Genomic DNA, 17,711 nt, shown 5'->3' on the forward strand with positions numbered 1-17,711 from the left:
ACGGGGAGTTTCAGAAGGTCATGGAATGTACCAGGCCTTTTCTCTTGGACCACCAACCAGCTCTCGAATCATGCCATGGAGACTTCTTATTAGTTATAAATGCTCAACCTAGTTTAGGCTCCTTTCTGGCTAGCTCTTTTAACTTAAATTAACCCGTTACTCTTTATCTACCTTTTGCCTATGGGCTTCTTACCTTTCTTTCTATATGTCCTAATTTTCTGCTGTAGAAGGTGACTGCTCTTTTGTTTCCCAGATGCCCAGACCTAAATAATCACACATAAACTACATTAATTACAACACTGTTTGACCTATTACCTCAGGCTTCTTATTAACTCTTACATCTTAAAATTAACCCATTTCTATTAATGTATGTATTGCCACAAAGCTGTGGCTTACTGGGTTCTATTCTGGCATCTTTCTCCTTCAGCAGCTACACGACTTCTCTCTAATTCTGTCTACTTTCTCTATATATCTCTTCCAGCCTGGCTCTATTCTGCCCTGCTATAGGCCCAAGCAGCCTCTTTATTAACCAATGGTAATAAAACATATTCATAGCATACAGAGGGGCGTCCCACATCATTCTGCTTCCCCCAATGTCTGTCTGGCTGGTGGCTGCCTGGTTTCTGGCCCCAGGCAGGCACGTCACTCTCTTCTCTGCCTAGATTTCTCCTCCTGTGTATTCTTTATGCTCGCCAGCCGCACCTATCCCTCACCTGCATAGCTGTTGGCCATTCAACTTCTTATTAGACCAATCAGGTGCCTTAGGCAGGCAAGGTGAAACAAATGCATATTTACACAATTAAACAAATGCAGCACAAGCAAATGTAACACATCTTTACATAGTTACAGTAATATTCCACAGCAATGGAATGAATGCTAACAGGAGCAAAAAGCCAATCAATGAGATAAGAGCCACAGATGTCGCTGCATGGAGCTACATACAGAAAGTTTGGCATCGCTGAATGATTGCCAGGCTGAGTCATGGGCTGGTGGGCAAACACCTCTGGGCTCTTGCTTTTTGTTTTTCAAATTAATTAATGAATTATTTTTATTTATTTTTTTGAGACTAGATTTCTCTGTGCTGCCCTGGCTGTACTGGAACTCACTCTGTAGACCAGGCTGGCCTCAAACTCAGAGAGCCACCTGCCTCTACCTTCCTAGTACTTGGATTAAAGGCATGTGCTACTACCACACAGCAGCTTCTTCTGTTTCTTCTTCTTCTCGCCTCTTCTTCCTCCTTTTGCTTCTGAGAATTATTGTGTGTGTGTGTAGTGTATGTATGCACATGTGTTTGTGTGTGTGCACATGAACACAGGTGTATGTACCATATATCTAGAGGCCAGAGACTGATGTCAGTGTGGTCTGTTGCTCTCTATTTTTTTGAGACAGTGTCTCTTGGTGGAACCGAAGCTCATAGATTCGGCTAGACTGTCTGACCATCGCTCTCTAGGGATTCTCTTGTCTCCATCTCCCCCGGACTGGGATTACAAGGTCAAACCATCACGCCTTGATTTCCGCATGGTTTCTAGGGATCCAAACTCAGGTACTTGTACATGCCCAGGAAGCCCTGTATCAATTGAGCAAACCCTTAGGCCTGGACTCTTGCATATTAAGAAATCCAGTGACTCACTAAGATAAACTATCTGGGGCCAGGCTTTGGGTGAGCACGTTTATCATGCCTCTGTTGCTTAGGATTTTCAGTGAGAAAGGGAACTGCAGCCCCAATTAATAGTGATGGTTCAGGACCAAGGATAGCGACCCACCAGCCTCACCAAGCAACAGCGCCTCTGCCTCTGCTAGCCTTGGTGGAGCTTCGTGACTTCATGGAGGGGCAGGAATTTCCTCAAAAGGCCTTCCTGTGCAAGACCCTGGACAAAGCAAGGCCAGGCGACAAAGGAGCTGCTATTTTCGGCCACTCCTGGGTCTGTGTCGCCCCTTTCCATTTCAGAGCCATTAAACTGCCAAAGCCAGGTTCTTCCTTCGTCCCAGGCTCCTGGATTAGAGATACAAAACTTTCATCTTTATCATCCCCTTAATATAGCAAGAAATCTATAGCTTGTCCCTGTGAGAGAGGCACACTGAAAAAAAGGACAAAAAGCAGTTACTGGCTTTAACATGCCACCATTGTCCAAAAAGTTACATAAGAGACAAAGAAAAAAGGGGTTTCTAACCTTCAGTTGTTAAAAAGGATCAAGGGTTTTACAGCAAAGCTTCTCCCAGGGCTTCCAGATGTCAGCAGCCCCTGGAAAAAAAAATCTAACAGACTGGGAGTGGGGGTGGGGCTGTTCCAGAGCCTGCAGGAATTATCTGTCCATAGAATAAGAGTGAATATGGAAGAAAGGCTGGCAAAGTCTGGCCTGTGCCAGTCAGCACTCAGGGGTTGCTGTTTTTAACTCTGAGAGTCTAATCTTTTCCTCTGAGAGTACCACGTGTTGAGAATCATCAGCTCCTCCCCATGGGGAAGATGGCCAGGGGTGTGGTGCCCATGTGTGGCTCATCAGCTCCTCCCATGGGGAAGATGACCGGGGTGTGGTGCCCGTGTGTGGCTCATCAGCTCCTCTCATGGTGAAGATGACCGGGGTGTGGTACCCGTGTTTTGAAATGATAGCGTGCACAGTTCTCAACTCAGTAAGTCCAGGGTGGGGCCCAAGGTTCAGCAACTCTAACACGCCCACGGCTGCCAGACTGTTCCTCTGTTTCTTTTCTCAGGCACCTACCTGGCTATTGCATTTTCCTCTTATAGGTAGAATCTGTATGGAGAACTGAAAACTCTGGCAGGCCTGAGGCTGGCTAGACCTGTCTGCTGTTAGACTGGTTTCTTGTTTCCACTCTCTGATTCCTCCTAGTTCTGGTCCAGACTCTTCAGCCAGCTCAGGAGGCTGCCATCCCAGCTCTCAGCAACCCCTGCTCTAATATTTACTCCATTTCAGTCAGCCTTTCTTGTTTCTGATGATACAAGCCAGAAAGTCTAAATGACATGGTCTCTGTGCCTCGGTTTCCCAAATGTCCTAGGGTTTCTACTGCTGTGATAAAACACACACACACACACACACACAGAGTTGTGGGGGAAGAGTTTATTTCATATTATAGCTTGCAATCCTTCATCCAGGAAAGTTGGAACAGGGACATCAGCCATCACTTAAGGAAACATCCCATTGTTAAGTTGAGACGGGACACCCATAGACTTGCCCACAGGCCAATCTGGTGGGGCATTGTCATAGTTGAAGTTCCCCCTCCCCATATAGCTCTAGCTTGTGTTAAGCTGACATGAAACTGGCCAGCACACCAAGCTATGCAAGAAAGTCATCCTTGGACCAGGACCTTTCCGCTAAGAGACTAATTGTAAAACCTTTCTATTCTTTGATAATTTCATATATGTATGCAATGTTTTTTTAATCATATCTACTCCCATTTCTCCCAACACATCCCAGACCCTCCAACACACCCCTTCCTAACTTCATCTCCTCCTCTCCACACTCCTTTCTTTGTCTTTTATGATTCAGTGAGCCCAGTTAGCGCTGCCAGAGTGCACGCGGGAGGAGGCCATCCCCAGGAGCACGGGCAACGTACCAGTCATCAAGTCATCAGACCACAAAGACAAAACAACTCCTCTACCTCAGCAGCCTTTAACTACCACTGTTACCTCAGCTATGGGTGTGGCCTCACCAGTCACCCAGCCCTGCTGGAAACTGACTGAGCTGCTTTGAGCTAACAAATGCCGTTTGATTGAAAGATTTAAATCTCCGAGTGTTAACACCGCCACCACCGATGTAATAAGTCAGATCAGGTCGTGTTTGTAAGTCCAGGCTTAATCTGAGCAGAGCAAAGCAACTCCTGAGTGACCCTTGGGAAGGCAGGGGAGGAATCACATGACAAAGAGGGCTACCAGTCTTATAAAGCCTGTAGGCGAGGTCTTGAGCAGCTCCAGGGAGGGGCTGGCTGACTTTGGGTGGGCTTTCTCAGGGGGCGGGGTTTGGAATGAGAGGAGAGGGGCGGGAGCGGAGCGAGGAATGGGACCCCTAGCTGCAAATCCCTAGCAATGGTCTCGTTAACAGACAGTGTTTCACAGCACTCTTCCCCGTCCTCTGGCTCTTTTATTCCTTCTTCCACGAAGCTCCCTGAGCCCCGAGGGGAAGTTGAACATAGCCTACTCAGGAGTGAGCTGGAGAGCTCTTGTTCACAGCATGTTGACCATGAGTCCGCACTGCTACTCGTGGAAAGATGAAGTCTTTCTGGTCAAGGCTGAGAGCGACACTGATCTGTGGGTATAAATATAAATATTTAGAAGGCAGTTTCATAACACGACTATTTAGCAAAACAACAGTAGTAGATTATCGCCAGGGTCTTTGACCTCCCCAGACTGGATTTTGACCAGGTTTACAGTACCAGGCATGCTTTCCTTCTGGTGCAGCAGGCCTCAAAGCCAATCAGAAAGATGCTATGATAAAAGTTGTGCGGCCACTGCAGCAGGAGGCCTGGTAAGTCAGTACCGTAGCATGCAGGGTCCAGCACAGAGCAAGACCTTTGATGTCCTGACACACCAGAGGCTTGCGCAGTGTCTTCCAGCATCGTGAAAGCTACCCAGCATGGAGGGAGTTTCTCAGTTCCCAGCTGATTTCTGCATGTCTCCTAGCCAATATATGCGGTGTCTTCAGCAATAGGGTCCTAACATACGGTTATGGTGGGCAACCAAGAGACATAGCAGTAGCCTGTGTTGTTTTGAAGACCCTTGGGGCATCCTTAACTCCTAGGGAGATATTCCACGTATAGAATGGAGAATTTCGTTGCATAGCCCAAGAAGAGGAAATGACATTTTCCATCTGAGTCCATTCAAACTACTTTTTTTAAAAAAATGTATTTTTAAATTAGCTGACAAAGTAGTAGGTTTGGCTATACTGTGCCAGCATTAACAGCGACTTTATATCTAGTAGCACTTGCTTTGTGAAGTGGCGTGCACCTGTGTTTGGAGTGATCCGTCTAGAATTGTAAAGTCCTCTTGATGGACTGAGTCTCTTACTGGTTCTGGATTGAAGTCGATTTTGGTAGCTATCAAAACAGCAGAACCTGCTTGTTTTCTAGGTCCATTTGCTTCAAATACATTTTCCTGTGTTTGACCGCACAATGGTGTCTGTCTTTTGTGGAAGGTGCATTGCTTGGAGGCAACAAACAGATAGTGTCTGCTTTTCCCCTAAATCTAGCCTATTCCTATGCATCTTTCTTTTCTTCCTTTCGGTCTTTGCTGGTTTTTTTTCTTTTTTGTAAGACAGGGTTTTCCTGTGTAGCTTTGGCTGTCCTGGAACTCGCTCTGTAGACCAGGCTGGCCTTAAACTCACAGAGTGAGTGCTGGGATTAAAGGCGTGCGCCACCACTATCTGTCCTATTTGTCTTTCCCTAGGGGAATTATCACTAACCACTAATGAATTGATACCATTAATATCCAGAGTTGCTACTGAAAGGTATTGATTCCAGATAGTGTGAAAATTGTTATTTTGCAAGTATTTGTTTTTCCTGTCTCTCTCTTGCTTAACTATTATCCTAGTACATTTTATTCTTTCCCATGGCCTCATCGATGAATTTATTTTTCTCTTCAGCCTGAAGGATTCCTCCACAGATCTTCTGTAGGCAGTGAAGTCCTCTAATCAATTTTTATAATGGAAAGTTTGCATCTTTGCTTCGTGTAGTGTGGAGCGGCAGGCCGCTTCCCTGCTGCCCCAGCTCCCGGCCACCCAGCTAGCTTTACACCCGAAATAATTACACGGAAACTGTATTCTTTTAAACACTGTTTGGCCCATTAGTTTCAGTCTCTTATTGGCTAGCTCTTACATATTGATCTAACCCATTTTTAATAATCTGTATAACACCACAAGGTGGCTTACCAGGAAAGATCTTAACCTGCGTCTGTCTGGAGTGGAAGAATCATGGCGACTCAGACTCGGCTTCTTTCTCCCAGCATTCTGTTCTGTTTACTCCGCCTACCTAATTTTCTGTCCTATCAAAGGCCAAGCAGTTTCTTTATTAGTTAACCAATGAAAGCAACAGATAGATACAAGACCCACCTCCATCAGCTTCGGTTGCGACAGAGCTCTGCTGGGACAGGGGTCCAGGGTAGCAGTTGTCACCTTTCAGAATTTGAAATCCACCATTCCAAGCCGTCCTGGCTTTTCAAGCTTCATTTGACAAATCTGTTTCTCTGGTGGCCCGCCTTTCATGCAACTCAGTGTTTCTGTCTTAACTCTGTCAACACGCTATCTTTATTCTGTTTACTTAGGGTTTTGATTTAATTTAGGGTTTTAATATGATGGGAGGCAAAACTTAATTGGTTCCATGAGAAATTTTTGCTTTTGTCTTTTGGAGGCAGACTCCCACAACGTAAGCTAGGCTTGTCTAAAAGTCACTAAGTGAAACCAGGCTGGCAATCCTCAGAGTGCTGAGATCATCAGCATGAGCCACTGTAATCCCTAGAAATGACTTTTGTGAGTGCATTTTTGTGTATGTGCATATGTGTATAGGGTGCATGATGGTGTGGGTGCATGTTTATGTGTGTGTGTGAGATGTGTATAGAGGTATATATGTGCGTGTTTATGATGGGTACATGATGGTGTGGCTGCATGTTTATGTGTGTGTGTGCATGTGTATAGAGGTATAAGTGTGTGTGTGTTTATGTATGGGTACATGATTGTGTGGATGTATGTTTGTGTGTATTTGTTTGAAACATGTAGGCCAGGGACCCACTTCAGGTTTCATTCTTCAGGTGCTGGGTACCTGGTGTTTTGCAGGACAGGGTATCTCCCTAGTCTGAAGCTTGCAAATCAGCCTAGACTGACTGGCCAGAGGGCCCAGGCTAGCCTCCTATGATAGCCTGTGATAGCCTCTCCATCGCTAGCATTACAGAATGGATATGTGTGTGTGTTGCACCTACATATATGTGGTTATTGTGGAGGCCAGAACATAGCACTGAGTCCCCTGAAGCTGGGCTTACAGGTAGTTGTGAGACACTCAGTGTGTGTGCTGAGAACCACAGCGCTCTTAACCGCTGGGCCATCTCTCCAGCCCCGGGCCTGGCTCATTTTATGTGGGTTCTCCGGAACAAACTCGGGTCCTCCTCCAGCCTCAGCACACACTGGGGCTTGTGCGCCAGGCACTCTTCCAAAGGAGCATCTCTCTAGTATTTAACAGCACAAAAAGTCCTCTAAACTGAACGTTTTAAATCAAGTGTGAGAGCAGGATAAAGACATTTGAGAACATATGGACTTAACTGTTTCCCCCACACCAGGGGACATATAGCCCATGAAAAAGAAGAACCCAAAAGCAAGACATCGGCCGGGCGGTGATGGCACACCCCTTTAATCCCAGTTCTTGGGAGGCAGGTGGATATCTGTGAGTTCTGAGCTGGTCTACAGAGTGAGTTCCAAGGCAGCTAAGGAAACAAACATACAAAAAGCAAGCCATCAAATCAAGGAAGGTCAAAGAGGTGTTGTGTGTCAGGTGGACTGAGTGTGGGGAAGCGGGGGTGGGGGTGGGAGGGTGGGGAGTGGGGGTGAGGTGAGGGGAGTGGCTGTGGCGGGGGATGGTTGCCCTGAAGGGCACAGACTGGAACTGCTTTCTTCTGAACCAGAGGGAGGAAAAGCAGGGGCTGTGTGGCTGTGTGGGCCACCGATTCATTAGCAGTGCACACGAGACACTGTAATCATTTTAAAGGTGGCAGGCTCTGCCACGCAGAGAGGAGCAGCCAGCCCCTATCCCCGCCTGCCTGTGTTTCAGGTGCTCACAAGCAGCTGTGGATTTTGTTGATTCACTGTTAGGGCTCATATCTGAAATACCCTCCTCCCAGAGGAGGCTAGTGTATTCAAATTCACATCTTTTCTCTGATTAGGACACAACAGACATCAGAATGTCAGGTGATATCTTCTTAGAGGAAGGATGACAGCAGGAGATGCCCAGAGTCAAAGTCATGTGTCATTCAAGTGCTGGGCTGGAGAAAGGACCCTCTTTCCCTGTCACTTGTGACTTGGCAGAGTGGATATGACTGTAAAATCACACAAGGGGGGTTCGGTGAGCTATTGGCCCTTTACATACTCTGCCTCTGCATTTTGGGGGTCTTTTTCTCTATGAATGCCTTTTTATATTAGTTTTAACGTATGCATTAAAGGTAAGGGTTGGGGGAGAGCTGGTGAGATGATTCAGGGGCTACGAGTTCTTGTTTCTCAAGCAGAAAGGCCTAAATTAAAATCTACAGAAACACACAGAAAAAGTGGGGCATGTGTTTCTATGTTGCGCCAGTCAGCTCCCAAATCATGACACAGAGACATAGTATTAATTATCAAAGCTTGGCCAATAGCTTAGGCTTATTTCTAACTAGCTCTCATAACTTAAATTAACCAATTTCTATTCATGTCTATGCTGCCCGGGTGGCTCGTGGTTGTTAACTCTCCTCCTGCACGTCTTGCTTGTTCAGTGTTTCTCTGTGTCTCCCCCTCTTCTTTTCAGCATCCTCTGTGCCTGGAAATCCTGCCTAGCTATTGGCTATTCAGCTTTTTATTAAACCAATCAGAGTAACACTTCTCCACAGTGTACAAAAATATTATTCCATAACAGGTATGCTCAACCCAGGTAAGAAGCCAGATGGCCAGGTAGTGGCGGTGCACGCCTATAATCTTAGCACTTGGGAGGCAAAGGCAGGCAGATATGGAGTTCAAGGCTAGCCTGGTTGGTCTACACAGCTAGTTCCAGGACAGCCATAGCTACACAGAGAAACTTTGTTTTGAAAAACCAAACCAAAACAAACAAACAAACCCTTCTTCCTCTGTTCCAAGGCACCCATCTCCTGTCTCTCTAGCATGAAAATTATGTGCAGCGACTTCTGAGTCTATATTACCACCAGCCTCCCCCAAGCCTCAGAAAGTGATGGGAGCTTGCACCCAGCTTATTCCAACCTAGTTTATTTCCACATAGGTGACCTTATTCTGACTACAGGATGTTATGAAGGGATGCATGTACCTATGTGCTAGAACAAAATGACTAAAACTTTTGCTTACTTAGGTGAGCTGCTGTGTACTGTATTTTTCAATACATTATATTTGACATATATATATATATATATATATATATATATATATATATATATATAATAAAAACAGAAAGGGCTGAGTGATAGCTCAATGGTTAAGGATTTGTGCTGCTTTTGAAGAGGATCCAAGTTCAGTTCCCAACACCTACACTGAACAACTCACAACCTGTTGTGAAATATTTAAATATGTAAAGATGCTGTGGAATAATCCTCTGTTCACTGTGTGAATATATGTCACTATGACTCGTTTAATAAACAAGTTGAGTGGCCAGTAGCTGAAAAGGATAAAGTTAGGAGGGAAGCCAAACAGAATGATGTGATGAGGAACGGTGCAGTCAGAGGAGTCACCAGGCACACGGAGAACAAGTCGGACATACAAAATGGGACAGGGGTAAAAGCCAGCACACAGATTAATAGTTAAGTTTTGAAAGCTACGTAGTAACAAACCTGAGCTATTGGCCAAGCATTATTAATAATATAACCTCAGTGTGAGGTTTTTTTATTTGGGAATGACTATGGGCCAGGAAAACTCCGCCTACATAAATATGTGTTACATTTGTTTATGCTGTGGAATATTACTTTAACTATATAAAGATGTGTTACATTTGTGTATGCTGTGGAATATTAGTTTAACTATATAAAGGTGTGTTAGATTTCTGCTACATTTGTTTAATGATGTAAGGATGTGTTAAATTTGTTTATGCTGCATTTGTTTAATTATGAAAAGATGTGTTGCTGCCTCACTTTGCCCGCCTGAGGCACCTGATTGGTCTAATACAAAGTTGAACAGCCAATAGCTAGGCAGAAGAAGGATAGGCAGGACTGGTGGGCAGAGAGAATAAATAAGAAAAATCTAGGCTCGAAAAGAATGAGAAAGAAGGAGGAGAAAACGAGGGAGAAACACGGCCGGGGCCAGCTAAGCAGCGGCCAGTCAGCCAGCCAGCCAGCCAGCCAGCCAGCCAGCCAGCCACTGGAGGAAGCAGGAAGACATACAGAAAGAAAGGTAAAAAGTCCCAAGGCAAAATGTAGATGAAGAGAAATAGGTTAATTTAAGTTAAAGAGAAAAAGCCTGAAACAAACATAAGCTGCGGCCGAGCATTCATAACCAATATTAAGTCTCCATATCATGATTTGGGAGCTTGTTGGTGGCATAAAAGAAAAAGGTTGGTACAACAACCTCCTGTAACTTGAGTTCCAGATGCTCTGATATCCTCTTCTAGACCAAAGGCACCTGCATTCATATGCATGTGCCTTTCTCTCTCTCTCTCTCTCTCTCTCTCTCTCTCTCTCTCTCTCTCTCTCTCTCTCTCTCTCTCTCTCCCTCTCCTCTCTCTCTCTCTCTCTCTCTCTCTCTCTCTCTCTCTCTCCTCTCTCTCTCTCACACACACACACACACACACATACACACACAATTTTAAAAATTAAAAAAGAAGATTTATGGGGGCTTGAGAGGTGGCTCAGAGGTTAAGAGCACTGACTGCTCTTTCAGAAGACCAAGTTCAGTTCCCAGCACCCATATGGCAGTTCACACCTGTCTGTTATTCCAGTTTCAGGGTACTCAACACGCATGGCACAAACACCAATGCACATAAAATAATATATAAAAAAGAGAGTAAAGGTAAAGCATTAAAAAAGATTTACATAACTATAAAGGGACACTATTATCACTAGAGTGGCTAAAATTTATAAGACTATAGATAGATGTGCTGGCTAGGGAGAAATGGGAGGGTGGGAGTAATTTTTATGGCTCTCAGGATTGAACTCAGGGCCTTTACAAATGTTAGACAAATACTCTGCTACATTCTACATTCCCAGCCCTTAGCTGGTCTTGAAATTGCTATATAGTTCTTTTTCCCTTTCCTCCTCCTCCCTCCTCCCCCTTCATCATCATCATCACTTTTTTTTTTTTTTTTTTTTTTTTTTTTGGTTTGGTTTTCTGAGACAGGGTTTTTCTGTGTAGCTTTGGAGCTTATCCTGGAACTCACTCTGTAGACCAGACTGGCCTTGATCTCAGAGAGATCTGCCTGCCTCTGCCTCCCAAGTGCTAGGATTCAAAGTATACACCACCATTGCCCAGAATGCTACGTAGTTCTTGAACTTGCTATGTAGCCCAGACTGGCTTTGAAATCACAAAAATCATCCTGCCTCAACTTCCCAAGTGTTGGGATTAATCTGATGCCATCTTGCTTAGTGAAACCTTTTAGAGAGATGTTTAATGGGGAATAACTGATTCCTACAGATTGTCGTCTGACTTCACATGTTCTCTCTCTCTCTCTTACATATGCTCACACAATCATCCATCAATCAATAAATCAATGCAATTTAAAAAAGAATATCAGTGTAGTGTAGTTATGCTTGTAGAGGGTAGAAGCAGGACAACCAGCAGTTCAAGGTTAGCTTTGTTTATCCTTGTGCTTTTGTTCAAGGCCAGCTCTTGAGGTTCTGTCTCAGAAAAACAAGAAAACCCCACATCAATTGAAAATCAGGGACATGGGCTGATGGGATGGGTCAATGGATAAACACACTTTCCATACAAGTCAAATAAACATAGTTCAAACCTCAGGTCCTATTGTGGAAAAAGAACAGACTTTCTAGAGCTATAACACACAACATGTGCCATGCCATGACCACATACACACACATACACCACCACCACCACCAAAACAGACTTAAAAAGCAATAAAATCGGAGTATGTGGGAGATGCTAAGCCTTGAGAAATGAATGAAACACACAAAGAGAAATACAAGGCATTCAAGGCATTACTCTTCATGTCTTAAAGCATCTACTAGGAGCTAAAGAGATGGCTCAGTGGTTATGAGTGTCTACTGCTCTCACAGAGGATCTGAGTTTGGTTCCCAGAATCCACTTCCGGTAGTGCTCAACTGCCTGTAACCTCAGCTCTAGGGGATCTGACACCTTTGGCCTTCATAGACACCCACACTCCCATGTCCATACCCTACACATGAACAGACACAATCTAAAATGAAAGCAAATGTTTGCAGGGGACCCTGTGCATTGTTTTCTGGCAGAGCAGCTGGAACCGTCCCTCTTCTGTCCTTGAGACTCATGAACTCTTTGTCTTGAGGAACACTGTGCAGCCGAGCTTTGGCAAAGATGAACGCAGGCTTCAGAATATCCTTTTAAGTTGCAGTGGTAACTATAGCTCTCATCAGCGCAGCTCAGGATGCTGGGAGTCGCAGAATGAGCTCACTCTTTCCTGAACTATCTCCCACAGGTTCATGTGTTTGAGCCCTTGACTCCCTGTTGGTGGCACTATTTTTGGAGGTTTGGGAACCTTTGAGACATGTAGCCTAGCTGGCAGATGTAGGTCACTGTGGGCCAGCCTTTGAGGACTATATCAGGGCTTTCCTCTAGTCCTCTATGCTCCCCGGACCCTGCTTCCAGTCTTCTCTCTGTGTTCCAGTTCAAAGATGTGAGAAGCTGCTCCGTGTCCCCACCCTTGTCCAAGGACTGAGCTGTTCTGGATACCATGTGTTCTAGACTGTGAAGGCCTGTATGCCTTCAGTGAACCAAAATAAAACTCTCCCATTGAATTGGTTTGGTGACGTATTTCTCTCATAGTTCAGTAAAAGCCGTCTCAAAATGTCAAAAACAAAACAACAATCAAAATAAATAAAAACCCCATAAAATCACCCCCCTCCACACACAAGAGCTTGGCAAGGTGGGGCATGCCTTTAATCCCAGTACTCAGGAAACAGGCAATGGGGGTCTCTGTGAATTCCATACCAGGCAGAATTCATACTATACCAGTGAGACTCAGTCTTAAGAAAAATAAATAGAAAAACCTGGGGGCTGGAGAGATGGCTCAGTGGTTAAGAGCATTGCCTGCTCTTCCAAAGGTCCTGAGTTCAATTCCCAGCAACCACATGGTGGCTCACAACCATCTGTAATGAGGTCTGGTGCCCTCTTCTGGCCTGCAGAGACATACACATAGACAGAATATTGTATGCATAATAAATAATTTTTTTTTTTTTTTTTTTTTTTAGAAAAGAAAAATCTGGAGACTGGTGATGAGGGGAGACTGAGACCTGTGCTAGACCTGCACTTCTAAACAACCCAGGCTGTGAGTTTCTGGAGGTGCAAGAGTTCCCAATTACACTGGGCACACAGAAGGCTCTTCTCAATCAAAGGTTGTATTTGGCATCCCAATAGGTTATAAAGTATTTGTTAGTGTAGCTTTAATTTGATACTTAATACTTTAACAGAAGCTGGAGAGATGGCCCAGTGGTTAAGAGCACTGGCTGCTCTTTCAGAAGACCCAGGTTTGATTCTCAGCACTCACACGGCAGATTACAACCATTTGTAACTATAGTTCTACAGATCCAACAGCTTTTTCAGGCCTCTAGGAGTCCTGCATGCATGTGGTGCACAGATATACAAGCAGGCAACACCCCCCCACACGCACACACAAAAATAATGCTAATAAAAACAATGCTTTATGTGGAAAGGTTTTGTCCGTATGTTTGTCTTGTATCACGGTCAGTCCCAGGTGCCCACAGAGGTTAGATGAAGGCATCAGATCTTCTGGAACTGGAGGTCTAGACAGCTATGAGGAAACTGTGTAGGTGCTGGGAATTAAACCTAGTCCTGTGGAAGAGAAGCAAATTGTGCTGAGTCATCTCTCCAGCCCTGGTTAGTTTTCATTTCATTTCATTATTTTTTGGTTACAGGCAGCAAGATGTCTCTGTCATTTCTAGAACTTTGGAAGTTGTTTACAATGTACTTCCTGTTTACTTAGGTAATATATCCTTTCTGGGTCTTTGATGGAGTTGAAGACTAGATAGTTATAATTATAGTTTTCCTTACTTATGATAAAAGATAAATTAGATATATAACTTTAGACTCACAAAGATAGGATATTTTCCTTAATTTGCCAAATGTAAATGAATATTGTAACTATAATTCTTGCTTAATAACTGTGTAGTATATGTAATTTTACTATGTTAAAGTTAAAACTTTCCTGTTTAGACAGAAAAGGGGAGATGATATGGGATGCCCTTCTGTATATATGTTGCTTTCTTTTTTTTTTTTTTTTTTTTTTGGTTTTTTGAGACAGGGTTTGGAGCCTGTCCTGGAACTAGCTCTTGTAGACCAGGCTGGTCTCGAACTCACAGAGATCCGCCTGTCTCTGCCTCCCGAGTGCTGGGATTAAAGGCGTGTGCCACCACCACCCGGCTATATGTTGCTTTTATTGTTAATGAATAAAGCTACTTGGCCAATGACTTAGCAAAGTCAGGTAGTAAATCTGAACAGATATATACAGTAGGTGGAGTCAAGTAGATGCCAGCCAGCTGCCAAGAAAACAAGACATGTAGAAAATGAGATAATACCATGGTCACATGGCAATACATAGACTAGTAGAAATGAGCTAATTTAAGATTAAGAGCTAGCTAGGAATACACCTGAACCACAGGTGAAAGTGTTGTAATTAATATAGTTTCTGTGTGATTATTTGTGTCTGGGTGACCAGGAAACAAAAGCACAGTCTCTACCTACATTTGTTTTTTTGATACAAGGTTTCTCTGGGTAGCTCTGGCTGACCTTGAGCTCAGAGATCTGCCTAACTCTGCCTCCTGAGTGCTGGGATTAAAGTCATGCACCACCACTGTCTAGCTTTAGTTATTCTTTTTTTTTTTTTTTTTTTTTTTGGTTTTTCGAGACAGGGTTTCTCTGTGGTTTTGGAGCCTGTCCTGGAACTAGCTCTTGTAGACCAGGCTGGTCTCGAACTCACAGCGATCCGCCTGCCTCTGACTCCCGAGTGCTGGGATTAAAGGCGTGCGCCACCACCGCCCGGCTAGCTTTAGTTATTCTTACTATGAACTGAACATTTTTGTGTGCTTCAGTACCATTTTTTCTTTATAAATCAAGAATTCAATGAGCTTTTCTGGTTTCCACAGATACTTGCACTAACATGGTGGACATATAGAGAGCAGGCATACATACATAAAAATAATACTTAAAACACATAACAAAAATGTAGTATTTTTTGAAGTGCTTTATTTGCGGCATTTGGAAGAAGTCACACTGAGGATCCTAGTGTGGGCTTCTGGAAATCTGAAAGTATACACACTGGGTGTAAAGTCATCAGCATTTTGCCACTGGTGGAGACAAATGAAATGCCCATGCAGTTTAGGCTTTTCCTGTGAACGTAACAGTACTTTTGAACTGGGTAGAGCTTTGTATTTGGCAAGGCTTATGACCCTGCTGAGGGGCAGGTATTGGTCTAGAGGTTTTGAGGCAGTTTTCAGAGGGTGAAACAGGCCCTGACTGCTATGGTTCCTTCAGTCCTGTTATGGGTGTAAACAGCTTACTGAAATGAACGTGGCACAGCTGTAAGCCTTCTACCCATGTCCAAATTTCTCCTGGGAGACAGTGACTGGCTAAGTACTAAGCCTAATCACAAGAGCATGTCCCAGATCCTGACGGTCTGTGAGCAGGGAGCAGATTCAGTTTATTTCTGAATGGCTGAACAAGGGCGGTAAGATGGCTGAGACAGCATTCATCCAAAGGGTCCATGTGAGCTAGTGGACAGGCGGTTTGCTCTTCCTCATGCTTCCAGTGTTAAATATCAGCATTTTGAAGGGACCAGGCAAAGCTCATTAATAGTCATGCTGATAAATGTGTCTTTCACAACTATGAGATACAAAGTGGCTTTCTATTATTAATAAACAAAACTGCTGCAGGGTTAAGAGAACTCTTCCAGAGGACCCGAATTCTACTCCCAGCACCCACATGGAGGCTCACAACTATTGGTAACTCCAGTTCCATGGTATCTGATGCCCTCTTCTGGACTTTGCAGGCACCAGGCAAGCATGGAGTACACACACACATACATATACACAGGTAAAACATTCATATACATAAAATGAAATAAATCAAAAATTAGCGGGGCATGGTGGCCCACACCTTTAATCCCAGCACTCAGGAGGTAGAGACAGATATCTGAGTTCAAGACAAGCCTGGTCTACATAGTGAGCTTTAGGTTAGTCAAGGCTACTGAGGCAGGACTGAGAGCTGGAGGCCAGTGAAGGCTACAAAATGAGACTTTTTCTAAGAAATAAACCCCAAACAGTTGCTTTTGGTCCCTAAAACCTACCCTCTCCACCCAAGAAAATGTAGCTAAAGTTAATGGAAAGAAACCAGGTCACCAGAGGAAGCAAGGACACTGAGGAGGAAGTGCAGGGAGCAAAGTGCTTGCTGTGGAAGCATGAGTGAACAGATTTCACACCCCCTGCACCCACGCAAAGCCAGGTATGTGTGGTTGTAACCCCAGTGGGACTAGGGCTTTCTGACTGCTGACTTCTCCACAACAACTTCTGGCTTCCACATAAAGTGACACCCCCCCCCCCCAACAGAGAATTAGCACTAAGGGACACTTTCATAATAAAAACAATGCTTTTTCCAAGTTTCACATGATGTTTATGTACCTCTTTCTAGAAGTAGAAAATCTAGTGTTAGAATTAGGTAGTAAATAAAACTTAAAAAAAAAAAAAAGCAAAAGCAAAAAGGATGCATTATGCCTCTAACTCTCTCAAAGCAGGCTATCCACCATTTTACCCAAGCCAGTACCTGGGGCATGCAGATAGTCAGCAAGTTTCAAGTGCCTTTGAAGTTATGCTTAAAAACTTCACGGGCTTGAACAGAATCATAGTCTAGCCGACTGCTGGTTTGTAAGGTTTCAGTAAGTACCAGATGTGAGCCCTCTCATCCTGTGTGCAGGAAGGCAGGCAGGCAGTTGCGCCCAAGGAGAGCCTTCGGACAAATTTTCATTATGTCCCTATTTGTACTGATTCTCCTGTATACCAAACGTTTGCCATAGAAAGTCACGTCACTTAACCCAGGCGATAAACAGGCTCTACAGTTCTCATTTCATTCACGAAGAAACTGAGGGTCTAAGAAGGAACTCACCCCACATCTATCAGATAGAATATTCATCCAAAGCCACCCACAGCTTCTCCAACTAGTCTGTGTATCAGACATCAGATATGGGTAATAGTGACTTAAAACCAACATGATCAATTACTAAGATGCAAGTGCTTTTGGCTTATTCAATCTCTAATATTCTAACCTACGTCAGAAATGTTTTAAAATTTTGTTTTTAAAACTTATTTTTATGTGTATGAGTGTTTTCTCTACATGTGTACCACATGCATGCCTGGTACCTCCAGAGGCCCGAAAAGGGCATCAGCCCCCCCCCCCCCCCCCCCCCCCCCCGCGCGCCAACCCAGAACTGGAGTTACAGCGTGAACTACCAGGTGGGTGTGAATTATGCCTTCTGCAAGAACAAGTACTCTTAATCACAGAGCCTTCCTTCTAGCCCCTACGTCAGAAACACTTTGTCCTAGCATTTCAAACCAGCTTTGGTGGCACATTCCTATAATTTCAGTCTTTAGAAAATAGAGGTTGGGCATGAAGACTCAAGGTCAGCCTCATATACACAGCAAGTTTGGTGCCAGTCTGGGCTACATGAAATTTTCAAAAATCCAAAACAAAAAACTTAAAAAGTTCCTATATTTCAGGGGAAGCAGTGTCATTTACTAAGTCCCGGGGAGCTTGAAGAGTGACAGGAAGGGATACATCATTAGAGTATATTTTGAAATTAGGTAATCTTAATTATAAAAT

Source organism: Chionomys nivalis, chromosome 8 (genome assembly GCF_950005125.1).
Source record: "Chionomys nivalis chromosome 8, mChiNiv1.1, whole genome shotgun sequence".
Classification (NCBI taxonomy): Eukaryota; Metazoa; Chordata; class Mammalia; order Rodentia; family Cricetidae; genus Chionomys; species Chionomys nivalis.